Here is a 13,426-nt window from a genome sequence, read left to right as displayed (position 1 = left end):
GGCGCGAGGCCCGGGAGCCGCAGCCTGACTTCCGGCACCGCCTCCCCGCGGCGTTTCAACGCGCTTGAGTGGCGCGCGTGCGGCACTCCTCCCGTTGTACCTGTCTTCTCATTCGCTGAAGTTCCCAATTCTTTTTTTTTTCTTTTCACTTACATTTCCTCGTCTTTCCTACCATTGTATCGTAGAGAGCTTTGGAGTCAACTCCATTCCAGCCTTAGTTTTGCCACTAACTGGCGTGTGACTTCTCTGAATTTGCTCTTCGAAAAATGGAAATAAAAATGCTTACCTCGGAAGGTCGTTTGTAAGATCAAAGAGGTAAATCACTCAGCACCATGCCTGACACAAACTGGCAGTTCTTAATCAATAGGAGCCTTATTATTGTCATATTGTTATGATTTTGATCTTCAAGTTACAATATAAGTGATAGACTAACGGCTCCAAAGAGCTGAAGCTGAGAGTCCTGAAGAGGGCACAGTTCTGATTCCTAATAAAACTGTTTTATTATAGTCTACTTTTCCCTTATGTGAATTTGTGTAAAATATTTTACCTATATGTATTTTTTACCTATATATATGAGGAGAACATAGTCTCACTTCTTGATAAAGCCCAGTTTTGGAGAAAAGAAACTTCCCTGCGTAGATGCATTGACCTCTAATTGTGTTGGAGCCCAGAGATTTGGATTCGACCTGAGGCTTACCTTATCAATAAAGCTTAAGGTATCTTTAAATACCATACTGTTTTTTTCCTTATGAGAAAGTAAAGAGACATGGTAGTTGAATGCAGCACTCACAGAGTAGATATCAAAAGCCAGGAGTTTTGTGTGGATTTCCGCAGCCAGAGTGGCCTTTGGAAAGAAAGATCAGTGCTAATTTTCCCCTGTCAGAATTGCCACCAGCTATCCACATAAAGGCTCATGTCCTGATTGCTGCCTGGTCTTAGGATATGTAAAAATTAGAATGGTCATGGTTAAAGAACAACTGGTTCCTACTCTCAACTTGAAGTGGCCTATGATATTATACACTGGACAAAGCATTAAAGTTGATCTGAAAAAAGAAAAAAAATGCAATAGGTTCAAGTTCTGACTACAATATACTAGGAGTATGATCAAAGAACATTCCTTTAATTTCTGTGAACCTGCTTGCTTTTCAGTAAACTGGAAAAAAACAGGGTATGAGAATGGAAAGAGATGATGTGTATTAATTTGCATTGTAAACTCTACAGCATTTGTATACCAAGACTTTTTTTTTAATCGATATGAAAATAAAATGCTATGATATCTGGGTTTGTTTGAAAATAATCCGGGGTCAGGTGAGTGGATAGGGTTATGGCTAAAATAAAATTGGCCATGCAGATGATTGGTGCATGGGGGTTTATTATACTACTCTTCTTATTTTTGCATATTTAAAATTTGTCATAATGAAAAAAATATTTTACAAGATACAAAAGAAATGACTTGTACAGTTTTTACTAGGTTCTCTTTATAAAACTAACTTGTGAAGTCATTTTTAACTAAAATACCAACATCTTTTTATAATCAAAAAATGAAATAGGCCGGGCGTGGTGGCTCACGCCTGTAATCCTAGCACTCTGGGAGGCCAAGGTGGGCGGATTGCTCAAGGTCAGGAGTTCGAAACCAGCCTGAGCAAGAGCGAGACCCCGTCTCTACTATAAATAGAAAAAAATTAATTGGCCAACTAATATATACAGAAAAAATTAGCCGGGCATGGTGGTGCACGCCTGTGGTCCCAGCTACTCGGGAGGCTGAGGCAGGAGGATCACTTGAGCCCAGGAGTTTGAGGTTGCTGTGAGCTAGGCTGATGCCACGGCACTCACTCTAGCCTGAGCAACAAAGCGAGACTCTGTCTCAAAAAAAAAAAAGAAAGAAAGAAATAATAGGACAAATCAATAAGCACATTATATTGATTAAATATTTCTGTGTAATCACAAAGCTCCAGCATTAACAAAAGATGTATACGTACATAGGCATGCAGATAGATACTTCATGTATATGACAAAAATTTATGGAGTTCTTACTATATGCCAGAGTGCTGATGATACAATGTTGAAAAAAAACGTAGTCCTTATCCTTAACTACACAAATTTTATGGTCTAACAGGAGAGAAAGATTATTGAATAAACCTCTACAATGCAGTGTGTTTAGTGCTTTAATAGGAAACATACAGTTACATTCAGTACATAGCAGGGGCACACAGCAGGGGCCCTTTTTGAAATCAGAAATAGTAATAAAGTCAGTCACAGGAGTATATGTGGCAAGTAAGAGGGGTAAGAAGGGAACAGATGAAGAGCATGTTCAAAGGAGAGGGAACTACATACAAGGCAAAAATGTCCAAGAAAACCATGTTACTTCTCCATGAGAAGCCAGTTTGTCAGCCAGTGCTCTGACTTCAGGTGAATCTGGACCACTGGTTTTGAGCTTGAATCAGAAGTCATACTTTGGTTTGTATTTCTGTCCAGCTTTTCTTCAGATGGAGTTTTGAGAATGAGAAACATTTTATCCCTGAAGTAGGGAGTTAGCCCGTTTTATCCCTGAAGTAGAAAGGAAAAGGAACAATGAGAAGAAAGAACTCAAAAGGCACCCCTATAGCAAGTCCCTAACTTATTTTACCTTAGCACTTAACATTTTTAATACACTTATTGTTTACTTATTTCTTTTGTCTTCTCCCATTAAAATTAAGGTCCATGAGGACAAATTTTTTTTTTTTTGGCATATTATGGGGGTACAGATTTTAAGGTTTCAATAAATGCCCATTTCCCCCCCTTCCCCCAAAAGTCTGAGTCTCCATCATGACCATCCCCCAGATGGTGCACATCTCACTCATTATGTATGTATAAACCCGCCCCCCTCCCCCCTCCCACCTCCCCAATACCCTATTACTGTAGCACCTATGTGTCCACTTAGGTGCTACTCAGTTAATACCAGTTTTCTGGAGAATATATCTGGTGCTTGTTTTTCCATTCTTGGGATACTTCACTTAGTAGTATGGGTTCCAGCTCTAACCAGGAAAATATAAGATGTGCTATATCACCATTGTTTCTTAGAGCTGAATAGTACTCCATGGTATGCATATACCACATTTTATTAATCCATTCTTGGATTGATGGGCACTTGGGCTGTTTCCACAGCCTTGCAATTATGAATTGTGCTGCTATAAACATTCGAGTGCAGGTGTCTTTTTTGTAGAGTGTCACTGGATCATTTGGGTAGATTCCCAGCAATGGGATTGCTGGATCAAATGGTAGATTCACTTGTATCGCTTTAAGGTATCTCCATATTGCTTTCCACAGAGGTTGAACTAGTTTGCAGTCCCTCCAGCAGTGTAGGAGTGTTCCTCTCTCTCCGCAACCACGCCAGCATTTATTGTTTGGAGATTTTTTGATAAAGGCCATTCTCACTGGGGTTAAGTGATATCTCATTGTGGTTTTGATTTGCATTTCCCTGATGATTAGAGATGTTGAGCATTTCTTCATATGTTTGTTGGCCATTCTTCTGTCTTCTTTAGAAAAATTTCTGTTCAAGTCCTTTGCCCACTTTTTAATGGGGTTATTTGATTTTTTCTTCCTAATTTTCGTGAGTTCTAAGTATATTCTAGTTATCAGTCCCTTATCGGATACATAGGATGCAAAAATTTTCTCCCATTCTGTAGATTGTCTGTTTACTTTCATGACTATTTCTTTGGCTGTGCAGAAGCTTTGTAGTTTGATCATGTCCCATTTATTTATTTTTGTTGCTGCTGTGATTGCCTTTGGGGACTTCATAAACTCTTTGCCCAGGCCGATGTCTAGGAGAGTGTTTCCAACTTTTTCCTCTAGAGTTCTAATAGTTTCATATCTTAGGTTTAAGTCTGTTATCCAGCGTGAGTTGGTTTTTGTGAGAGGTGAAAGGTGTGGGTCCTGTTTTAGCGTTCTACAGGTGGCTATCCAGTTTTCCCAGCACCATTTATTGAAGAGAGATTCTTTTCCCCAGCGTATGTTTTTGTCTGCTTTGTCAAAGATGAGATGGCTATATGAGGATGGTTTTATATCAGGATTCTCACATCTGTTCCACTGGTCAATATTCCTGTTTTTGTGCCAATACCATATTGTTTTAATTACTACAGCTTTGTAGTATAGTTTGATATCTGGCATATTAATGCCTCCCATTTTGTTTTTGTTGCCTAGAATTGCTCTTGATATTCGGGGTCTTCTTTGGTTCCATACGAAGCGTAAAATTATTTTTTCTATATCTGTGAAGAATGTTGATGGGATTTTAATAGGTATTGCATTGAATCTGTAGATCAGTTTGGGTAGTATAGACATTTTGATGATATTGAGTCTGCCGATCCACGAGCATGGTATGGATTTCCATCTGTTTACATCCTCTGCTATTTCCTTCCTCAGTGTTTCATAGTTCTCCCTGTAGAGGTCTTTTACCTCTTTGGTTAAATATATTCCTAGGTACTTTAATTTCTTTGTTGCTATTGTGAAGGGAATTGAGTCTTTGATTTGGTTCTCAATTAGATTGTTGTTGGCGTATATGAATGCCTCTGATTTCTGTGTATTGATTTTGTATCCTGAGACTTTACTAAATTCATTGATCAGTTCCAGGAGTTTCTTGGTTGAATCCTTGGGGTTTTCTAGATACAATATCATATCATCAGCAAACAGTGAAAGTTTGATCTCTTCTGCCCCTATTTAGATACCTTTGATTCCATTTTCCTGTCTGATTGCTGTAGCCAAGACTTCCAGCACTATGTTGAACAGAAGTGGAGATAGTGGGCAGCCTTGTCTGGTTCCAGTTCTAAGTGGGAATGATTTCAATCTTTCCCCATTCAGTATGATGTTGGCTATGGGTCTGTCATATATGGCTTGTATCATTTTTAGGTATGTCCCTTCTATGCCTATTTTCTTAAGTGTTCGTATCATGAAAGGGTGTTGAATTTTGTCAAAAGCTTTTTCTGCATCTATTGAAAGAATCATGTGGTCTTTGTTTTTGCTTCTGTTTATGTGGTGAATTGCATTTATAGATTTACATATGTTGAACCATCCCTGCATCCCTGGGATGAAGCCCACTTGGTCATGGTGGATTATTTTTTTGATAAGTGTCTGGATTCGGTTAGCTAAGATTTTGTTGAAAATTTTTGCATCTATATTCATTAGGGATATTGGTCTGTAGTTTTCTTTTTTTGTTGCATCCTTTCCTGGTTTTGGTATCAGAGTAATATTCGCTTCATAAAAGGTGTCGGGGAGGTTTCCGTTCTTCTCGATGTTGTGGAATAGTTTCTGCAAGATAGGTACTAGTTCTTCTTTGTAAGTATGGTAAAATTCAGGTGTGAAGCCATCTGGACCGGGACTTTTCTTTTTAGGGAGATTTTTAATTGCTGTTTCTATTTCAGCTGTTGAGATTGGTCTGTTCAGGGAATCTATTTCTTCCTGGTTGAGCCTAGGGAGGCTGTGTGTTTCTAGAAATTTGTCCATTTCCTCCACATTTTCCAGTTTGTGTGCATAAAGATTTTTGTAGTATTCATAAATTGTATCTTGTATCTCTTTGGGATCAGTTGTGATATCTCCTTTTTTATTCCTGATGGAGCTTATTAGAGATTTCTCTTTTCTGCTTTTCGTTAGCTTAGCCAATGGTGTGTCAATTTTGTTTATTTTTTCAAAGAACCAACTTTTTGTTTTATTAATCTCCTGAATAGCTTTCCTGTTTTCAATTTCGTTTAGTTCTGATTTGATCTTGTTGATTTCACTTCTTCTGCTGGGTTTGGGGTTGGTCTGTTCTTCTTTTTCCAGCTCTTTGAGTCGTTTCATTAGATTGTCTATTTGTGATCTTCTTGTCTTTTGGTTATAGGCATTTATGGAGATAAACTTTCCTCTCAGAACTGCTTTAGCTGTGTCCCAGAGGAGTTGATAACTTGTCTCTCCATTGTCGTTTTCTTCATAGAACTTTTTTATTTCTGTCTTGATTTCTTCATTTACGAAGTAATCATTTAGTAGGAGGTTGTTTAATTTCCACGTTTTTGTTTAGAAATGTGAGTTTCTGTTAGGGTTGATTTCTAGTTTTATTCCACTGTGATCTGAGAAGGTACATGGTATGATTTCTATTTTTTTAAATTTCTTGAGATTTTCTTTGTGTCCTAGGATATGGTCAATCTTAGAGAATGTCCCGTGAGCTGATGAGAAGAACGTATATTCAGTGGATTTTGGGTAGAATGTTCTGTAGATGTCTGTCAGACCCAATTGTTCTAGCGTTTTGTTTAAGTCCATTATTTCTTTATTAATTTTCTGTTTGGAGGATCTGTCTCGTGCCGTCAGTGGGGTGTTGAAATCTCCGGAAATTATGGAGTTGCTATTAATCCATTTGCTTAGCTCCAGTAAGGTTTGCTTTATGAATCTGGGTGCACCTAAGTTGGGTGCATATATATTTAAAATTGTTATCTCTTCTTGTTGGACTGTGCCCTTCACCATTATATAATGACCCTCTTTGTCTTTTACTACTTTTGTTGGTTTAAAAACTAAATCGTCTGAAATTAGAACTGCCACACCAGCCTTCTTTTGGCTTCTATTTGCTTGGAATATTGATCTCCACCCTTTTATTTTTAGTCTATATGCATCCTTGCAGGTTAGATGCGTTTCCTGAAGACAGCATATACTTGGCCTGTATTTTCTTATCCATTCAGCCAGCCTATGTCTCTTGAGTGGAGAGTTTAAGCCATTCACATTTATTGAGAGAACTGATAGGTAAGGTAGATTACTGATCATTCTGTTGGGTTGGATGTTGTTGCTATGATTTCTGTCTTGAGCCATTGTAATATCTGGCCTTTAATATCTTTGGGTTTTGGTTGTTTTTATATTCGTGGGTTATTATTATGATGTTCCGTGCATAACGCTGTTTTAAGTACTTCTTGTAGGGCTGGTCTTGTCTTGGTGAATTCTCTGAGCCTTTGCTTGTCTGAGAATGTTTTTATTTGTCCTTCATATACGAAGCTTAGTTTTGCAGGGAATAATATTCTAGGCTGGGCATTGTTTTGTTTCAAAAGAGTGAGAATGGGGCCCCAGTCTCTCCTTGCTTGTAAAGTCTCATTAGAGAAGTCTGATGTTATTCGAATTGGCTTTCCCTTGTATGTTACTTGCTTCTTTTGTCTTACAGCTCTTAGAAGGGCCTCTTTAGTTGATACTTTGGTTAGTCTGATGACTGCATGTCGTGACGTCTTCCTGTTTGCGTTGAATCTCCCAGGGGTCCTCTGAGCTTCTTGAACTTGTATATCAAGATTTTGAGCAAGGCCTGGGAAATTTTCCTCTATTATATCTTCAAACAGCTTGTCCAACCCTTGAGTGTTGTCTTCTTCCCCTTCTTGTAACCCTATGACCCTCACATTAGGTTTCTTCACATAATCCCACAGCTCTTGTAGGCTTTGCTCTTTTCTCTTGTTTCTCTGCTCTATTTCTGTGACTGATTTATTTAATTGGAGGGTGTTATCTTCAAGCTCTGAGATTCTTTCTTCTGTTTCATCTACCCTGTTCTTGAGACTTTCCACTGTATTTTGTAGTTCCTTGAATTGATTCTTCATTTCCAGGAGTTCGGTTACACTTTTCTTCAATGTGTCTATTACTTTTCTCATATCCTGGAGACTTTTTGTGGTTTCTTGGTGTTGGTTATTGAGTTGTTGTTGCAGCTGGGTGAGTGTTCTTATGTTCCACATACGAAATTCCTCTTCTGTCATATTGGTTGCCTGATTTTGGTCGGTGTCCGTTTCTAGGGGGCTGGTGCTCCTCTTTGGGGGTGTGTTTTCCGTTTGGTTCTTCATATTTCCTGAGTTCTTTCGCTGATTTCTTCCCATGTCGATCAGTTGTTGTTTCTTTCCTTAGGTTATTGTTTGGGTATTCACACACCTTGTTTAGTTTCTGAGGCGTTAGGTGGTGCCTGTGGGTGAAATTGGACCACTTCCTGTATATTGAGTCAGTGGGTGCCGTGAAAAGGCTGTGCAGGATGCTGTCCCTGTCAGTAGGTGGCGTTTGCTTGGAGGAACAGGCTATGGTGTTGATTTTGAGTCCTGTTATCAGCTCTGGTTCTGGGCGGAGCTGGGTTGGGTAAGCCTGCCCTCAGGCCGTTAGCAGGGGTCAAAGTTCTGTTCTATGCTTCCAGGGAAAGCTGTCTGGGCGGGGCTGGAATGGTCCTGCTCAGCCAGAAAGTCTGGATGTGGGGGTGGGGCTGTCTGAGACCCGCAGTCTGCAGCAGGCCTCGCTTCTTTCCACCCTCCCCGACTCTGCAGCTACTCCTGGGCCTCTGCCAGCAGGCCAGACCACAAGCCACCAGGCCTCCCCGGACTGTGATGCCGGCGGGGAGGTTCCCTGCACAGGAACGCCACCTGGGTTGGGCGCATGGCCTCCTCCTGGGAGGAGGGTTGCCCTCTAGGACGCCAATCCGCCCCTAGCGGCACACACACCTCAGTAGGCTGTTCACGTATAACCCTTCTGTGCCCCGGGCAATGCTAGCCCTCAGTGCAGGGGATCTGGTCTGCAGGTCCGACCTCTGGGTCCCAGAGTTCAAACTGTATTCCCACCAGGGAGAGGATTTCCGGTCCTAATTCACCCACAGGGAGCCCAAGCTGGGTCTATGTCTCTCAGCCTCTGAGTCGGCACCGTTTTCCTGGGAACACGGTGCCAGCAGCACCTGGGAGGGCGGGCGGGGCCCCAAATGGGAAGGTCCCGTTCCCTGGAGGTGCCTCTGGCTGGTGGCTGTATTGTCTCTCTGGGCAGCCTCGGGTAGGGTCGGCGGAGGGGAGGAGGAGGCAATATGGCGCCTGCCGCGTGGCTCGGGTCCGTGCACACAGAGGTGCCCGGAGGAAGTTGGGAACCTGGTGCCACGTCTGCTACAGGCTCACCGTTGGCAGGCGGCGGCAGTCTCTGGGCTGATGTCCGCAGGTCTCTCCACCCGCTGGGGAGCCCACCAGCAGTCCCGAATGCAGGGGAGGGGAAACAGCAAATCCACCTACCCTTGCCGCTGGTCTCCAGGCTGCTCCGGTGGTCTCAGCCTCCAGTTCTCCTCCGCAGCCTCCTCCCGTGGAGTCTCCCGGGGTCTCAGGTACCCCTCCTTCCGGCCCTTGTCCGCTGTATGCTCGTCTTCTTGCTTCTTTCCTCTAGTTTCTGCTAGAATCTGTCTTTTCTGCAGCGACCCTCTGTCTGGCAGTGTTATTCGTCCGCCATCTTCAGGACAAAAATTTTTTATAATGCTTTTTCATTACTCTACCCTGAGCCCTTCTAACAGTGCCCAGAGCATAGTGTAAACCCAGGATAAGCCCAAACTGGGGATACTCTGTTGATAACGAAATGTCAAGTTACCTTGTATAACAGAGCCAAAAACTACAAGTCATGTAGCCTGGGCATGCACAATTGGAAAAGCTTTGACCTGTAACAATACGTGGCATCAACAATTCCTCCCCTTGGAACCAAGAAGCCCAGGACATGATTGGACTCTGACTTCCAGAACTCTTTCAGTGATGAGGGGCCCGTTGGCCTACAAGATCCAGAGCTACAATCCACCTCAACATACCTTACCGTGGATGGTCAAATTTGAAGCCCTCCAACCAGACCTTACTAAGCAACATTCCTAAATCTTGTCCCGTGCCCACCAAGCCCATAAACTTGTCCCAAACCCCAAACTGGGGAGACAGATATAAAACTGACGCCTGTCTCCTTGCTGGCTAGCCTTGCAATAAAGCTTTTATTTTCTCAAAAGGTGGTGTCTGTAATCCTAGCACTCTGGGAAGCTGAGGCAGGAGGATTGCTTGGGCTCAGGAGTTCAGTTTGAGACCAGCCTTTGCTGGTCAAGAATAAAAGTGAGACTACCACCTCCACTAAAAATAGAAAAATTAGCCAGGTGTTATGGCCCACACCTGTAGTCACAGCTACTTGGGAGACTGAGGTAGGAGGATTGCTTGAACCCAAGAGTATGAAGATGCCACTGCACTCTACCTGGAGCAATGGAGCAAGACTCTGCTCAAAATAAATAAATAAGAATAATAAAATAAAATGAAATAATGTTAATAAGAAATTTCATTTCCATGTGTCTTTAAGTGTAATTTGAGAAGATTATCTGTATCAGATGTCCATGTTGTTCCTTTCAAATTCCAGCACATTAATATTAATATACAATGTTAATTTCTTATGTCCTTCAATTCCATGGCGTTTATTCACTATAATCCCTAAAGACCCAAGACAGCTCAGCACAAAATTTCTGTATCCTTTAATAAACAAGAGAGTCAAAATCATTCTCTAACCCAGCCTTCTGTCAGGGCTGCAAACTGTAACTTACACTTTGTCTCACATATATCCCAACTATAATTTCTCATTAAAATTTTTATTTTGATCTACTAGCTTAAAATCAGCCTCCAGCTTATTATTGCAAGAATTGCCACTTTTATGCCATAGCCTCCTAGACATTATTATCATGATGCATATACACATTAACTGCCACACTGGAAAAAAATTTTTTTCCTTGGGGCCATGGTGTTTTATTATGAAAACAGAATAAAAACTTTGAAAACAAGGCCGGGCATGGTGGCTCACGCCTGTAATCCTAGCACTCTGGGAGGCTGAGGCAGGCGGATTGCTCGAGGTCAGGAGTTCGAAACCAGCCTGAGCAAGAGCGAGACCCTGTCTCTACTATAAATAGAAAGAAAATTAATTGGCCAACTAATATATATAAAAAAAAATTAGCCAGGCATGGTGGCACATGCCTGTAGTCCCAGCTACTCGGGAGGCTGAGGCAGCAGGATTGTTTGAGCCCAGGAGTTTGAGGTTGCTGTGAGCTAGGCTGACGCCACGGCACTCACTCTCACCTGGGGAAGAAAGCGAGACTCTGTCTCAAAAAAAAAAAAAAAACTTTGAAAACAAAATGATCCTTTCTAATTTAATGAAAAATGTGTGATTTTTCATCATTTTCTGTGTATGAGTTATATGCAACTTGAAAAATAGTTCTTGTGGCTCCCAAGGTGAAGAGATGTGTGAGTTCCATATGCTTTAAAAGGCCCTGGGCTCAAAACTAGTGTGAGTTAAATACAATTCACATGGCCAGTTAATGTGTTAACTAGCAAGATAAACACTTGAAGGCATCAGAATTCTGAGGTTCAAATTCAGTCTCTAACAGACACTAGCTTATGACTTTGGACAAATTAGCCTCTCTGCCTTACTTTCCCCACCTGTAAATATAATGATACATATCTCCTAAAGTTTTATGAGAATTAAATGAAGGTGTTTTAGTATCTGACACATAATAAGTATGTAATAAGTATAAGCAATTATTATTAACCATAAATAGCTAATACTTTATTAGAATAATCACTAACATCAACGTATTTCAAAATGGAAATTAAAACTGCAAAGGTGCTTTGAGGATGCCTCTGCATTTTTAGACGGGGGAAAAACGTGATTCTTCCTGTTATGCAGGTTTCTGGGTGTAAAATACTACTCCAAATGTGACTCTCACTGTGACTAGATTTTTCACAGTAAAGTAACAGCTTTATATAAACTGTCACATTCCTAGAACCAAACCAAATAAAAGAATTGTACCTTTTAAAACCACTCAGAACAGGATCTCTAGGGAAAAGATAAACCTTTTCCTAGAAGACAACCTGTCCTATTGTCAGTCTGCTTATTTAGAACAGGACTTCTGAGTTCTGACATCTTGCCTGTGCTTAGCAAGGGACAGAGGAGAAGAGCCAAGAGCACGTACCATGTACCATTTCGTAGGGCTAAGGAGAGCATTTCATCTGGATGGAGGAGAGAATATTTGCTTTGAGAGCCTTATTATAATTTCTGTCTGTTCCTCCTAAGTGTGATAGGATAATATTAACAACTTCTCCTCACCCCCAACCCTGCATGTTTTCTCCTCTTCATCTCATTGCCCGTCCCTTCATTCCAAACAAGCAGTGAGGCATTCTGTGCTCATTGCTTTAAAAGAAAGATGTGACAGCAAAGAAAGCAAAGGGTAAAAAAAGGAGTCTCTTCCTGGCTTTGGCGTCACAAACAGCTTGGCTTTACAGGAACAGAAAAGACTCTTAGCCTAGCAAAAGATTTGGACAAAATATCTTTTGTAAGACCATGGCTTTCCATTCTCAGAAAAAAAAAAAAAAAAACCAAGCAAGCAAACAAAAATCCCACCTTTCTTGTGCTGGAAAACAAGGGGATTGTGGATGGCAGACAGAGGAGAGGAAAAGGGGAGGCGGGGATAAGGCAGATTTTCACATCCAAAAATAGCAAGTTTCCGGTCATATCCCTGGGGAGACAGCAAACCTCCAGAGTTGGGTCTGTGAGATCCAGGAGCAGAGGGAACGTGTGCCTTGATTCCTGAACAGCCCCAGGAAGGTAGCAGACCTCAGGGAGAGAACATGGACTCATGGTGTGAGCACATAGCTAGGAATAGACAGGGCTCCAAAGATCTCCTATGCCCTAATTTGAAGTAGAAAACAAACAAGATCCCTTTACACCTATACATGGCATAGAAAAAGACAGCCTCTAGAATTAAAGGGAACTTGCAGAAGGGAACTCTGGACTCAGTAGAGGCCTATGAGAACTGAGAACTGAGTTAGGATGGTGAAATTCGCATTGGATACCTGTGTAGACAGATGACATTGAGAACCAGAAGCTCCCAAACCAAAAACTTCCCAGCATATTAGACCTTCTCAAATTTAGACCCAACTCCAGGGGGTGGGAAAGAAAGAACACCAGAAATTGTCAAAGATTATGATATTAACAACCAATTTGAAATTGGAACAGGCAATTCGAAATTGAAAATTGATGCCAGACTTGTTTTATCCTCAAGATGGGCTATAGAAAAATAAATCTGTAGCCGGGCACGATGGCTCACACCTGTAATCCCAGTGTTTTTGGAGGTCTTGGGCAGCATAGCGAGACCTACTCTCTACAGAAAAATTTTAAAAATTAGCCAGGTGTGCTGGTGCATGCCTCTAGTCCTAGCTGCTAGGGAGGCTGAGGCAGGAGGATTGCTTGAGCCCAAGAGTTTGAGGCTGCACTTAGCTATGATCAGGCCACTGCACTCCAGCCTGGGTGACAGAGTGAGACCCTGTCTCTAAAAAAATAACAAAATTATAAATTAAATTAAATTTAAAAATAAATAAAAAAATAAAGTCATATTTTGTACACATCTAATTTTATGCCTTTACATGGGCATAGGTTGTAGATCAATGAGGTCTTTCCTAGGATCCTAGGCAAATTTGAAGTAACATCCAACCCCTTTGTCAAAGGTAAGAAATTAGGAAGGACACCAAAGTTGGAGAAGGGAGTTTCAGTATGCTCTCTGTAGAGTTAGGCTCTGACAGCAGAATTAGAACTCCAAAGAAGAGGTTAGCATGTAACTCTAAGGAGAGGAAGCACTGGAATTGATGGGGTAGCAGCACGTGGGAAAGCT

The sequence above is a fragment of the Microcebus murinus genome, chromosome 15 (genome assembly GCF_040939455.1).
Source record: "Microcebus murinus isolate Inina chromosome 15, M.murinus_Inina_mat1.0, whole genome shotgun sequence".
In the NCBI taxonomy this organism is placed as follows: domain Eukaryota; kingdom Metazoa; phylum Chordata; class Mammalia; order Primates; family Cheirogaleidae; genus Microcebus; species Microcebus murinus.
Note: the sequence above shows the minus strand (reverse complement) of the source record.